The sequence below is a fragment of the Macadamia integrifolia genome, chromosome 9 (assembly GCF_013358625.1).
Source record: "Macadamia integrifolia cultivar HAES 741 chromosome 9, SCU_Mint_v3, whole genome shotgun sequence".
Classification (NCBI taxonomy): Eukaryota; Viridiplantae; Streptophyta; class Magnoliopsida; order Proteales; family Proteaceae; genus Macadamia; species Macadamia integrifolia.
Window position 1 is genome coordinate 31,450,575 of NC_056565.1, and position 14,064 is coordinate 31,464,638.

Here is a 14,064-nt window from a genome sequence, read left to right on the forward strand (position 1 = left end):
TTATGGTTTCGGGTTTAGGGTTTAGTGTTTTAGGTTTAAGGTTTAGGGATTAGGGTTTAGGTTTTATTGTTTAGTCTTTAGTTTTTAGTGCTTAGGGTTTAGGGTTTATGGTTTAGGGTTTAGGGTTTATGTTTTTAGATTTGAGCTTTGGGTTTAGGGTTTATGTTTCGGGTTTAGGAATTAGAGTTTTGGGTCTCGGGTTTGGGGATTAGGGTTTGGGGTTTAGGCCTTAGGGTTTTGGGTCTTGGGTTTGGGATTTAGGGTTTAGGGTTTTGGGATTTGGGCTTAGGGTTTTGGGCATTAGAGTTTGGGGTTTAGGCTTTAGGGTTTTCGGTTTTGGGTTTGGGGCTTAGGGTATAAGGTTTGGGTTTAAGTTTCTGTTCTTAGGATTTATGGTTTATGGTTTAGGGTTCAGGGTTTAGGGTTTGGGATTTAGGATTTAGGGTTTTTTGATTTGGGTTTACGGTTTAGGGTTTAGGGTGTAGGTTTTGGGGCTTAGGTTTTAGAGTTCGTGGTTTAGGGTTTAGGGTTTGTGGCTTTGGGGGTTTATGGGTTTTGGGATTAGGGTTTAGGGTTTAGCGTTTAGGGTTTACGGTTCAGGGTTTAGGTTTTAGGGCTTAGGGTTTAGGGTTAGATTTTTTGGATTAGAGTTTTACGTTTACGGCTTAGGGTTTAGGGTTAAGGTTTAGGGTTTAGGGTCTATGGTTTAGGGATTAGGGTTTGTAGTTTAGGCTTTAGGCTTTAGGGTTTTGGGTTTTTAGTTTTGGTGATTACTTTTAGGGATTAGGCTTTAGGGTTTTGGGTATAACATTTATTTTTTAGGGTTTAGGGTATAGGGCTTCAGGTTTAGGGTTTTAGGGTTTAGGGTTTTAGGTTTTGGTTTTAGCATTTAGGGTATAAGGTTTAGGGTTTTGGATTTATGGTTTAGGGTATACGGTTTAGGGTATAGGGTTTAGGGTCTACGGTGCTTAGGGTACAGGGTTCAGTGCTTAGGGTATAGGGTTCAGTGTCTAGGGTTTGGGTATTGGGCTTTAAGGTTTTTAGGGTTTAGGTTTAGGGGTTCAGGGTTTCGGGATTAGGGCTTAGGTTATAGGTTTTCAGGGTTTAGGTTTAGGTTTTAGGGGCAAGGATTTAGGGCTTAGAATATATAAGCTTTAGACTTTGAGGTTTAGGGTTTAGGGTTTAGGATTTACGACTTAGTTTTTATGGTTTTTGGTTGACAGTTGAGGGTTTATAGTCAAATGTTTAAGCCTTAGGGTTTTGGGCTATGGGTTTTGGGTTTAGGGTTAATGGTTTTGTGTTCAAGTTTTAGCTTTTAGTGTTTAAGGTTTTGGATTTTGGGTTTTGGGTTTTGGGGTTCGGGTTTAGTGTTTGTAGGTTAGGGTTTTGGATTTATGGTATAGGCTTTAGGCTTTGTGGTTTAGAGTTTAGTGTTTAGGGTTTAGGGCCTAGGGTTTAGTGTTTTAGGTTTAGGGTTTAGGGATTAGGGTTCAGGGTTTAAGGTTTGTGGTTTAGGATTTAGGGTTTAGGCTTTAGGGTTTAGGGTTTAGGGTTCAGAGTATAGGTTTTTCAGTTTAGGGTTTAGTTTTTAGGGTTAAGGTTCTTGGTTTAGGAATTAGGGTTTCGGGTCTAGTGTTTGGGGATTAGGTGTTCGGGTTTAGGCTTTAGGGTTTTAGGTGTTAGGGTTCAGGCTTTAGGGTTTTAGGTTATGGGTTTTGGGTTTTAGGCTTAGGATTTAAGTTTTTTGGTATAAGTTTTAGTTCTTTAGGGTTTAGGGTTTAGGTTTAGGGGTTCAAGGTTTCGGGATTAAGGGCTTAGGTTATAGTGTTTCAGGTTTTAGGGTTTAGGGTTTTGGGCTTAGGGTATATGCTTTAGACTTTGAGGTTTAGGGTTTAGGGTTTTGGGTTTATGGTTTTGGGTTGAGGGTTTATGGTTGAAGGTTTAAGCCTTAGGGTTTTGGGCTTTGGGCTTTGGGCTTTGGGCTTTGGGCTTTGGGTTTTGGGTTAGTGGTTTTGGGTTCAGGAATTAGGGTTTAGGGTTTAAGGTTTATGGTTTGGGGTTTTGGGTTTAGGGTTTAGGGTTTTGGGTTTAGGTTTTTGGGTTTAGGGTTCAAGGTTTAGGGTTCAGGGTTTGGGGTTTAGGATTTAGGGTTTTGGGTCTAGAGTTTGGGGTTTATGGCTTGGTATTTTGGATTTAGAGTTTTGGGTTTTGGGTTTTGGGTTTTGGGTTTAAGGGTTTAGGGCTTAGCGTTTAACGTTTGAGGTATAAGTTTTAGTCCCTTGGGTTTAGGATATAGGGCTTCGGGTTTAGGGTTTTACGGTTTAGGATTTAGGGTTTTAGGGTTTATTTTTAGCATTTAGGGTATAAGGTTTAGGGTTTGGGGTTTGGGGTTTAGGGTTTAGGTTTTAGGGTTCGGGGTTTAGTGATTAAGTTTTAAGGGTTTTGGGTTTAGGGTATAGGGTTTAGGGTTTAGGGATAGATTTTAAGGTTTAGGGTTTAGGGTTTAAGGTTTAGGGTTTAGGTTTTAGGGTTATGGTTTAGGGTTTAAGGTTTAGGGTTTAGGGTTAAGGTTTAGGTTTTAGGAATTCGGGTTTAGGGTTTAGGATTTGTCGCTTTGGGTTTAAGGTTTAAGCGTTTTGGGATTAGGGTTTAGGATTTAGGGTTTAGGGTTCTGGGTTTAGGGTTTGGGGTTTCGTATTTAGGATTTAAGGTTCTGGGTTTTGGGTTTAGAGTTTAGGTTTTAGGGTTTAGGTTTCTCTGATTAGGGTTTTGGGTTTGGGCTTAGGGTTTATGGATAAGGTTTAGGGTATTGGAATTAGGGTTTAGGGTCTACGGTTTGGAGATTAGAGTTTGGGGTTTTAGGCTTTAGAGTTTTGGGTTTTGGGTTTTGGGTTTTGGGGATTTCGGTTTGGGGTTTATGGTTTAGGGCTTAGGGTTTTTGGTTTTAGGTATAAGTTTTAGTCATTAGGGCTTAGGGGATAGGGCTTCGGGTTTAAGGTTTATGGCTTAGGGTTTTAGGGTTTAGTTTTAGCGTTTAGGGTATATGGCTTATGGTTTAGGGTTTTGGGTTTATGGTTAGGGATGATGGTTTATGGTTTAGGGTTTAGTGCTTAGGGTATACGGTTTAGTGTTTAGGGTATAGGGTTTAGGGTCTAGGGTTAGGGTATTGGGCTTTAAGTTTTTAGGGTTTTGGTTTAGGGGTTAGGGCTTAGGTTATAAGTTTTTAGGGTTTAGGGTTTAGGGTTTAGGTTTTAGGTTTTAGGGGTTCAGATTTAGGGCTTACGGTATATAAGCTTTAGAATGAGATGTTTAGGGTTTAGGGTTTAGGGTTTACGGTTTAAGTTTTATGGTTTTCGGTTGACAGTTGAGGGTTTAGAGTTAAATGTTTAAGCCTTAGGGTTTTAGGCTATGGGTTTTGGGTTTAGGGTTAACGATTTTGTGTTCAGGTTTTAGTGTTTAGGGTTTTGGATATTGGGTTTTGGGTTTTGGGGTTCGGGTTTAGTGTTTGTAAGTTAGGGTTTTGTGTTTCGGGTTTAGGATTTATGGTATAGGCTTTAGGTTTTGTGGTTTAGAATTTAGTGTTGAGGGTTTAGGGCTTAGGGTTTAGTGTTTTAGGTTTAGGGTTTAGGGATTAGGGTTTAGCTTTTAGGTTTAAGGTTTTAGGTTTAAGGTTTTAGGGCTTTGGGTTTAGCATTTACGATTTTGGGTTTGGGGTAATGGTTTAGTGTTTAGGGTTTCGGGTGATTTGTTTAGGGTTTCAGGTTTGGGGTTTAAGGTTTGGGGCTAGGGTTTAGCGTTTAGGGTTTCAGGTGATTTGTTTAGGGTTTAAGGTTTAGGGTTTAAGGTTTAGGGTTTAGGGTTTAGGGTTTAGAGTTTGGGGTTTAGGGTTTTGGGTTTGGGATTTTAGGTTTTGAGTTTGGGGTTTAGGGTTTTGAGTTAAGGATTTAGGGTTTAAGGTTAAGGGTTTAGGGTTTAGGATTATTTATTTATTTATTTATTTTTTTATAGGTAGAGAGTGGATGTAGATACTAGCCAAGAGGCTTGAACTCAAGACCTCCTAGTGGGCATTAGGGTATAAGGGTTTAGGGTATAGCTCACCAACTGCGCTACGCAGTTGTTGTTAGTGGGGTTTAGGGTTTTGGGTTTTGGGTTTAGCGTTTGGGTTTTAAGGTTTAGGGTTTTGGCATTAGGGTATAAGGCTTTAGGGTTTCGGGTCTATGGTTCGACATTTGGGATTTTGGGTCTAGGGTTTAGGGTTTTAGGTTTTAGGTTTTAGTGTTTAGGGTTTTGGGTTTGGGGTTTGGGGTTTGGGGTTTAGGATTTAGGGTTTAGGACTTTTGGCATAGGGTTTAGGGTTTAGGGTTTAGCGGTTAGGGTTTAGTGTTTAGGGTTTAGTGTTTTAGGGTTTTGGATTTATGATATAGGGTGTTGGCTTTAAGGTTTGTGGTTTAGGGTTTAGTGTTTAGGGTTTAGGGTTTAGGGTTTTGTGCTTAGGATTTTGGGTTTGGGGTTTAAGGGTTTAGGAATTTGGATTTAGGGTTTAGTGTTTGGGGTTTAGGATTTAGTGTTTTGGCTTTAGGGTTTCGGGTTTACGATTTAAGATTTGGGGTTTAGGGTTTGGGGTTTAGGGTTTAGGGATTAGTGTTTAGGGTTTTGGGTTTTGCGATTTTGGGTATACATTTCAGTTATAATGTTTCTAGATTTGGGTTTAGGGGTTAGGACTTAGTGTTTAGGGTTTTGGATTTATGATATTGCCTTTAGGCTTTAAGGTTTTGAGTTTAGGGTTTAGTGTTTAGAGTTTAGGGTTTTGTGTTTAGGATTTTGGGTTTGGGGATTAAGGGTTTAGGAATCTGGGTTGTGAGTATGGGGTTTAGGAATTAGGGTTTAGTGTATAGGGCTTTAGGGTTTAGGGTTTAGGGTTTAGGTTTAGTGTTCAGGGTTTCACGATTATGGCCTAGGTTAAAGGGTTTTAGGGTTTAGGGTATAGATCTTAGGGTTTAGGATCAGGGCTTAGAGTATATGCTTTAGACTTTAAGGTTTAGGGTTTAGGGTTTAGGGTTTAGGGATTAGGGTTTATGGTTTAGGGATGAGGGTTTAGGGTTATAGGTTTAAGGTTTACGGTTTAGGGTTTAGGGATTAGGGTTTATGGTTTAGGGATGAGGGTTTAGGGTTATAGGTTTAAGCCTTAGGGTTTTGGGTTAAGGGTTAATGGTTTTGGGTTCAAGTTGTTTAGGGTTTTGGGTTTGGGTTTTGGGTTTTGGGTTTCGAGTTTAGTGCTTTTAGGTTAGGGTTTATTGTTTAGGGTCTAGTGTTTTAGGTTTAGGGTTTAGGGTTTAGGGATTAGGGATTAGGGTTTAGGGTTTATGGTTTAGGCTTTAGGTTTTCGGGCTTTTGGCGTAGGGCTTAGGGTATATGGTTTTGGGTATAAGTTTTAGTTCTTAGGGTTTAGGGTTTACGGTTTATGGTTCAGGGTTTAGGGTATGGGGTTTAGGATTTAGGGTTTTGGGTTTTGGGGTTTTGGGTTTTGGGTTTTAGGTTTTGGGGTTTAGGGTTTAGGGTTTAGGGTTTAGAGTGTAGGTTCTAGGGTTTAGATTTAAAAGTTTGTGGTTTAGGGTTTAGTGTTTAGGGTTTGTGGCTTTGGGTTTAGGGTTTAAGGGTTTTGGGATTAGGGTTTAGGGTTTAGGGTTTAGGGTTCATGGTTTAGGGTTTAAGGTTTAGGTTTTTTGGATTAGGGTTTTTCGTTAACGGTTTTGGGTTTAGGGTTAAGGTTTTGGGTTTAGGGTCCATGGTTTAGGGATTAGGGTTTGTGGTCTAGGCTTTTGGCTTTAGGGTTTTGGGTTTTTGGGATTACTTTTACGGTTTAGGCTTTAGAGTTTTGGGTTTAGGTTTTTTGGTTTAGGGTAGATTTTGGGTATAAGTTTTAGCTCTTATGGTTTAGGGTATAGGGCTTCGGGTTTAGGGTTTAGGGTTTTAGGGTTTAGGGTTTATGATTTAGGGTTTTAGGGTTTAGTTTTAGCATTTAGGGTTTCAGGTTTATGGTTTAGGATTTAGTGTTTAGTGGTTAGGGTATACGGTTTATGATTTATGGTTTAGTGTTTAGGGTATAGGGTTTAGGGTTTAGGTTCTAGGGTTAGGGTATTGGGCTTTAGGGTTTGGGTTTAGGTTTAGGGATTCAAGGTTTCAAGTCTGAATGCTTAGGTTATAGGGTTTTTGGGTTTAGGGTTTAGGTTTTAGGTTTTAGGGTTTTGGATTTAGAGCTTAGGGTATATGCTTTAGACTTTGAGGTTTAAGGTTTAGGGTTTAGGGTTTAGGGTATAGGGATTTGGGCTTGTGGTTTAGGGTTTCTAGTCTTGACGGTTTTGGGTTTAAGGTTAAAGGTTTAAGCCTTTGGTGTTTGGGCAATGGGTTTTGGGATTAGGGTTTATGGTTTTAGGTTCAGGTTTTAGGATTTAGGGATTAGGGTTTAGGATTTAGGATTTTTGGTGTTGCCTTTTTAGGCTTTGTGGTTTAGTGTTTAGTGTTTTGGCTTTAGAGCTTTGGGTTTAGTGTTTTAGGTTTAGGGTTTAGGGATTAGGGTTCAGGGTTTAGGGTTGAGGGTTTAGGTTTGAGGTTTTACGTTTTAGGGCGTAGGGTTTGGGGCTTTAGGTTTAGTGTTTACGGTTATGGGTTTGGGGCTAGGGCTTAGTGTTTAGTGTTTTGGGTGCTTTGTTTAGGGTTTAAGGTTTTGCGTTTAGGGTTTGGGATTTGGGGTTTTGGGTCCCGGATTTTGGGTTTAGAGTTTGGATTTAGGGTTTTGAGTTAAGGGTTTAGGGTTTAAGGTTAAGGGTTTAGGGTTTAGGGTTTTTATTTATTAATTTATTTATTTTTTCAGAGGTAGCTAGGGGATGTAGATAACAGCCAAGAGGCTTGAACTCAATACCTCCTAGTGGGCATGGTCATTTTTTCCACCATAGCTCACCAACTGTGCTAGGCAATTGTTGTTATTGGGGTTTAGGGTTTTGGGTTTTGGGTTTAGCGTTTGGGTTTTAAGGTTTAAGGTTTAGGCATTAGGATATAAGGCTTTAGAGCTTCAAGGTTTGGGATTTTGGGTCTAGGGTTTAAGGTTTTAGGGTTTATGGTTAAGAGATTTAGGGTTTGTGGTTAAGGATTTACGGTTTAGGGTTTAGGGTTTGAGGGTTTTGTGTTTAGGGTTTAGGGTTTTGTGTTTAGGGTTTAGGGTTTAGGGTTTAGGGTTTAGGGTTTAGGGTTTAGGGTTTGTGGTTTAAGATTTAGGGTTTAGGGTTTAGGGCTTGGGGTTTGGAGTGTAGGGTTTGGGGTTTAGGAATTAGGGTTTAGGGTTTAGGTTTTACGGCTTTGGGTTTAGGATTTAAGGGTTTTGGGTTTAAGGTTTTGGGTTCAGGGTTTAAGGTTTGTAGTTTAGGGTTTAGGGTTTAGGGTTTAGTATTTAAGGGTTTTGTGTTTAGGGTTTAGGGTTTCGGGTTAAGGGTTAAGGGGTTAGGGTTTGTAGTTTAGGATTTAGGGTTTAGGGCTTGGGGTTTAGAGTGTTGGGTTTAGGGTTTAGGCATTAGGGATTAGGGTTTAGGGTTTAGGGTTTAGGGTTTAGTGTTTAGGTTTTGCGGCTTTGGATTTAGGATTTGAGGGTTTTGGGTTTAGGGTTTAAGGTTATGGGTTCAGGGTTTAAGGTTTGTGGTTTAGGATTTAGGGTTTAGAGTTGAGGGTTAGGGTTTAGAGTGTAAGGTTTAGGGTTTAGGTTTTTCGGTTTAGGTTTTCAGTTTAGGGTTTTGTTTTTAGGGTTAAGGTTAAGGGTTTCGGAATTAGGGTTTGGGGTCTCATCTTTGGGGATTAGGGTTTGGGGTTTAGGCATTAGGGTTTTAGGTTTTGGGTTTTGGGTTTTGGGTTTTGGGTTTTGGGCTTAGGGTTTAAGGTTTTTCGTCTAAGTTTAAGTTCTTTAGGGCTTAGGGTTTAGGTTTAGGGGTTCAGGGTTTCGGGATTAGGGCGTAGGTTATAAGGTTTTAGGGATTAGGGTTTAGGTTTTAGGTTTTAGGTTTTAGGGTTTAGGATTTTAGGCTTAGGGTATATGCTTTAGACTTTGAGGTTATGGGTTTAGGGATTATGGTTTATGGTTGTTTATGGTTTAGGGTTGAGGGTTTAGGGTTAATGGTTTAAGCCTTCGGGTTTTGGGCTTTGGGCTTCGGGTTTTGGGTTAATGGTTTTGGGTTCAAGAATTTGGGTGTATGGTTTAAGATTTTGGGTTTTAGGTTTTGGGTTTAAGTTTAGTTCTTTCGAGTTTAGGGGCTCAAGGTTTCAGGATTAGGTCTTAGGTTATTCGGTTTTCGAGTTTAGGGTTTAGGTTTTAGGTTTTAGGGTTTAGGATTTAGGACTTAGGGTATATACTTTAGACTTTTATGTTAAGGGTTTTGGTTTATGGCTTAGGGTTGAGGGTTTAGGGTTAAAGGTTTAAGCCTTATGGTTTTTGGCTTTCAGTTTTGGCTTTAGGGTTAATGATTTTGGGTTCAGGTTTTAGAGTTTAGGGTTTATGGTTTTGTGTTTTGGGTTTTGGGTTTTGGGTTTTGGGTTTCTGGTATAGTGTGTGTAGATTAGGGTTTAGGGTTAGAGTTTAGCATTTAGGGTTTTGGGTTTTGGGTTTCTGGTATAGTGTGTGTAGATTCGGGTTTAGGGTTAGAGTTTAGTGTTTAGGGTTTTGGATTTATGATTTAGGCTATGGGCTTTAAGGTTTACGGTTTAGGGCTTAGTGTTTAGGGTTTAGGGTTTTGTGTTTAGGATTTTGGGTTTGGGGTTTAAGGGTTTGGGAATTTGGGTTTAGGGTTTAGTGTTTGGGGTTTAGGGTTTAGGGTTTACGGATTCGGGTTTAGGGTTTAAGATTTGGGTTTAGGGTTTGGGGTTTAGGGTTTGGGGTTTAGGGTTTAGGGTTTTTGGTTTAGGGTTTAAGGGTTTTCGGTTTGGGGTATAGGGTTTAAGGTTTAAGGTTTAAGGTTTAGGGTTTACGATTTAGGTTATAAGTTTTAGGGTTTAGGGTTTAGGGTTTAAGGCTTAGGTTGTAGGATTATAGTTTAGGGTTTAGGAACTGAGATTTAGGGTTTAGGGTTTAGGGTTTGCGGATTTGGGTTTAGGATTTTAGGGTTTAGGGTTTAGGGTTTAGGGTTTGGGGTTTAGGATTTGGGGTTTAGGGTTTAGGCTTTTGTGTTTAGTGTTTAGCGTTTAGGGTTTAGGGTTTTGGGATTTGGGATTTGGGATTTGGGCTTAGGGTTTTGGGCATTAGAGTTTGGGGTTTAGGCTTTAGGGTTTTTGGTTTTGGGTTTAGGGCTTAGGGTATAAGGTTTTAGGTATAAGTTTCAGTTCTTAGGGTTTAGGGATTACAGTTTAGGGTTCAGTGTTTAGGGTTTGGGTTTAGGATTTTGGGTTTTTGGATTTGGGTTTAGGGTTTGGGTTTAGGATTTTGGTTTTTTGGATTTGGGTTTAGGGTTTAGGGTTTAGAGTGTAGGTTTTATGGTTTAGATTTTAGAGTTTGTGGTTTAGGGTTTAGGGTTTTTGGCTTTGGGGGTTTAGGGTTTTGGGTTAGATTTTTTGGATTAGGGTTTTGCGTTTACGGTTTAGGATGTAGGGTTAAGGTTTTGGGTTTAGGGTCTATGGTTTAGGGATTAAGGTTTGCCGTTTAGGCTTTAGGCTTTAGGCATTAGGGTTTTTGGTTTTTGGTTTTTGGTTTTGGGGATTAATTTTAGGGTATAGGCTTTAGGGTTTTGGGTATAGGGTATAAATTTTATTTCTTAAGGTTTAGGGTATAGGGATTCAGGTTTAGGGTTTTAGGTTTATGATTTAGGGTTTTAGGGTTTAGTTTTAGTGTTTAGGGTATAAGGTTTCGGGTTTTGGGTTTATGGTTTAGGATTTAGTGTTTAGTGTTTAGGGTATATGGTTTATGATTTAGGGTTTAGGGTTTTGGGTATAGGGTTTAGGGTCTAGGGTTAGGGTATAGGGCTTTAGGGGTTCAAGGTTTCGGGTTTAGGGCTTAGGTTATAGGGTGTTTGGGTTTAGGGTTTAGGTTTTAGGTTTTAGGGTTTAGGATTAAGGGCTTAGGGTATATTCTTCAGAGTTTGAGGTTTAGGGTTTAGGGTTTAGGGTTTAGGGTTTAGGGTATAGGGATTTGGATTTATGGTTTAAGATTTATGGTTTTAACTTTTGAGGGTTTAAGGTTAAAGGTTTAAGCCTTAGGGTTAAGGTTTAAGCCTTAGGGTTTTGGCCTATGGGTTTTGGGATTAGGGCTAATGGTTTTGGGTTAAGGTTTTAGTGTTTATGCTTTACGGTTTAGTGTTTAGAGTTTTGGGTTTTGGGCTTCGGGTTTCGGGTTTTGGGTTTTGGGTTTTGGGTTTCGGGTTTTGTGTTTATAGGTTAGGGTTTAGGGTTTAGGGTTTAGGGTTTAGGATTTAGGATTTATGGTATAGGCTTTTTAGGATTTGTGGTTTAGGGTCTAGGGCTAGGGTATAGGGTTTTAGGGTTTAGGTTTAGGTTTAGGGGTTCAGGGTTTCGGGATTAGGGATTAGGGCTTAGGTTATAGGGTGTTGGGGATTAGGGTTTAGGTTTTAGGTTTTAGGGTTTAGGATTTAAGGCTTAGGGTATATATGCTCTAGACTTTGAGGTTTAGGGTTTAAGGTTAAGGGTTTCGGGTTTAGGGTTTTTATTTATTTATTTTATTTTATTTTTTTTTATAGGAAGGGAGGGGATGTAGATAACAGCCTAGAGGCTTGAACTCAAGACTTCCTTGTGGGCATGGTCTTTTTGTCCACCACAGCTCACCAACTGCACCAGGCAGTTGTTGTTATTCGGGTTTAGGGTTTAGGGTTTAAGGTTTTAAGGTTTAGGGTTTAGGCATTAGGGTATAAGGCTTTAGGGCTTCGTGGTTTGGGATTTTGGGTCTAGGTTTTAAGGTTTTAGGGTTTATGGTTAAGATTTTTAGGGTTTGTGGTTTAGGATTTAGGGTTTAGGGTTTAAGGGTTTTGTGTTTAGCGTTTAGGGTTAACGGTAAAGGGTTAAGGGTTTAGGGTATGTGGTTTAGGATTTAGGATTCAGGGTTTAGAGTTTACGGGTTTAGGTCTTGGGGTTTATAGTGTAGGGTTTGGGGTTTAGGGATTAGGGTTTAGGGTTGTGGCTTTAGGGTTTAGGAATTAGGGTTTAGGGTTTAGGGTTTAGGTTTTGTGGCTTTGGGTTTTGGATTTAAGGGTTTTGGGTTTAGAGTTTAGGGTTAAGGGTTCAGGGTTTAAGGTTTGTGGTTTAGGATTTAGGGTTTAGGGTTAAGTGTTTAAGGGTTTTGTGTTTAGGGTTTAGGGTTAAGGGTTAAGGCTTTAGGGTTTGTGGTTTAGGATTTAGGGTTTAGGGCTTCGGGTTAGAGTGTAGGGTTTGGGTTTAGGGCTTATGGATTAGGAATTAGGGTTTAGGGTTTAGGTTTTGCGGCTTTGAGTTTAGGATTTAGGGGTTTTGGGTTTAGGGTTTAGGGTTTAGGGTTTCGGGTTTTTGGTTTTGGGTTTAGAGTGTTGGTTTTAAGGTTTAGGTTTCTCGAATTAGGGTTTTGGTTTTAGGGCTTAGGGTTTATGGTTAAGGTTTAGGGTTTAAAGTTTAGGGTTTGGGGTTTAGGCTTTAGGGTTTTTGGTTTTGGGTTTTGGGGATTAGGGTTTAGGATTTAGGCTTTAGCGTTTTGGGTTTGGGGTTTATGGATACGAGTTTTAGGGTTTGTGGTTTTGGGTATACGTTTTAGTTCTTTGGGCTTCGGGCTTAGGGTTTTAGGGTTTAGGGTTTATGGCTTAGGGTTTTAGGGTTTAGGGTTTGTGGTTTTGGGTATACATTTTAGTTCTTTGGGCTTCGGGCTTAGGGTTTTAGGGTTTAGGGTTTATGGCTTAGGGTTTTAGGGTTTAGGTTTAGCGTTTAGGGTACATGGTTTATGGTTTAGGGTTTTGGGTTTATGGTTTAGGGATTATGGTTTAGGGTTTAGGGTTTAGTGCTTAGGCTATACAGTTTAGTGTTTAGGGTTTAGTGTTTAGGGTATAGGGTTTAGGGTCTAGGGTTAGGGTATTGGGCTTTAGGTTTTAGGTTTAGGTTTAGGGGTTCAGGGTTTCGGGATTTCGGCTTAGGTTATATGTTTTAGGGTTGAGGGTCTAGGTTTTGGTTTTATAGGTTAGGATTTAGGGCTTAGGGTAGGGTTTAGGGTTTAGGGTTTAGGGTTTATGGTTTAGGTTTTATGGTTTTCGGTTGACAATTGAGGATTTAGGATTAAGGGTTTAGGGTTTAGTGTTTGGGGTTTAGGATTTAGGGTTTTGGGTCTAGAGTTGTGGGTTTGGGGTTTAGGTTTTGGATTTTTGGCTTTAGGGTTTTGGGTTTTGGGTTTTGGGTTTAAGGATTTAGGGCTTTGGGTTTAAGGTTTGAGGTATAAGTTTTAGTCGCTTATGTTTAGGATATAGGGCTTTTGGTTAAGGGTTTTAGGGTTTAGGTACAAGCTTTAGGGTTTAGAGTCTGGGGTTTGGGGTTTAGGGTTTAGATTTTAGGGTTAGGGGTTTAGGTTTTAGAGTTTAAGGGTTTTGGGTTTAGGGTATAGGATTTAGGGTTTAGCGTATAGGTTTTTAAGGTTCAGGGTTTAGGGTTTAGGGTTTAAGGTTTAGGTTTAAGGGTTAAGGTTTAGGTTTTAGGAATTACGGTTTCGGGTTTAGGGTTTAGGATTTGCGGCTTTGGGTTTGGCGTATAAGGGTTTTGGGATTAGGGTTTAGGTTTTAGGGGCAAGAGAAAATGTTTTCAAATATTGGAATTTGATGTTGTGGATTATTGTTGTTTGTCCCCTCAAGTCGGACATTACACTTTGATGCGAGAACTATGCGAATCGACGCCCGATTCTCTCTTTCATTATATGATTCGAGTCTCTACTTATTTTCGTAAAGGTTTTCGATCAAGACTACAATCTTGTCTCACATCATTGGATAGTGCTCGGACTGAGCTTTCTAACGACATATTACATGTCAAATTCCGACAAACGGTTTGGAAGATATGACCCCCGAAAGTTGACTCCAAAGTTCGGTATCAGATTCCATTCCGAGCAACCAAAGGGTGCCACTTGGCACCCAAACCCCTTTGTCCAAAAGCAAGCCTTTTTGGACAATTCTCTCTAGTTTTTTAGTCTCACATCGAAAATATGAGAGAATTGTCCCAAGTCCCAAGGCTATAAGAATAGCCCTTCCTCTCTTCCAAAAAAATAAGAGAAAAATTGAGAATTTGGGAGAGAGGATGGCCCCATTAAGGTTTTTGGCTATCTTCTTCCCTCTAAAATCAAATATTCTCCAATTTTAAAAGTTTAATACATTAATCCTTCCTTGAGCTGGGAGATCTTGTCCGGTTCGGTTCGATTTGGGGGCTTGAAACACAAGGGTTATCTCCCCTTGTTTCTTGATTAAAGCCGGTTTAAGGTATTTTTCTTCTCCTAATTACAGTTTAAAACTAGCTTATCTAATTTAATAAATTAATTTCTAATTTATTAATAATTGATTTGTTTAGATTAATTATGTTTAATTAATTTCAGTTTGGTTCAATACGGTTGGTTCATTAGATACGAATTGATTTATTCCGGTCCAATTAAAGGTATTTAGGTAATTGATTTTTTCAGACTAATTAGGTTTAATTGTTTTTTTTATTTAACATGTAGATTTGATTTGGTTTAGGTTTTTTTTTTTTATTTATTTTTGTTCTTTTAATCTAGACCCTTAGATTAGGATCTCAAGCCCTAATTTCTTCCCCCATCTTTTCTTCCTTTATTTCTTCTTTTCCCTATAGCAGGAAATCAGCCGCACCTTTCTCCTCCTTTCTTCTTCTTCTTCTTCTTCTTCTTTTTCTCTTCTTCTTCCCTGCTGCTGCAACCGAACCGCAGCTGCACCTAACTACTTCTCCTTCTTCTCTTCTTCCCTTCTTCTCTTTTCCTTCCCTGCTGTTGCAACCCCTAACCGGTAGCCACCAAACCCGCTTCTCCTCCTTTCTTCTCTTCTTCTCTTCTTCTCTTCTTCTCTTTTCCTTCCCTGC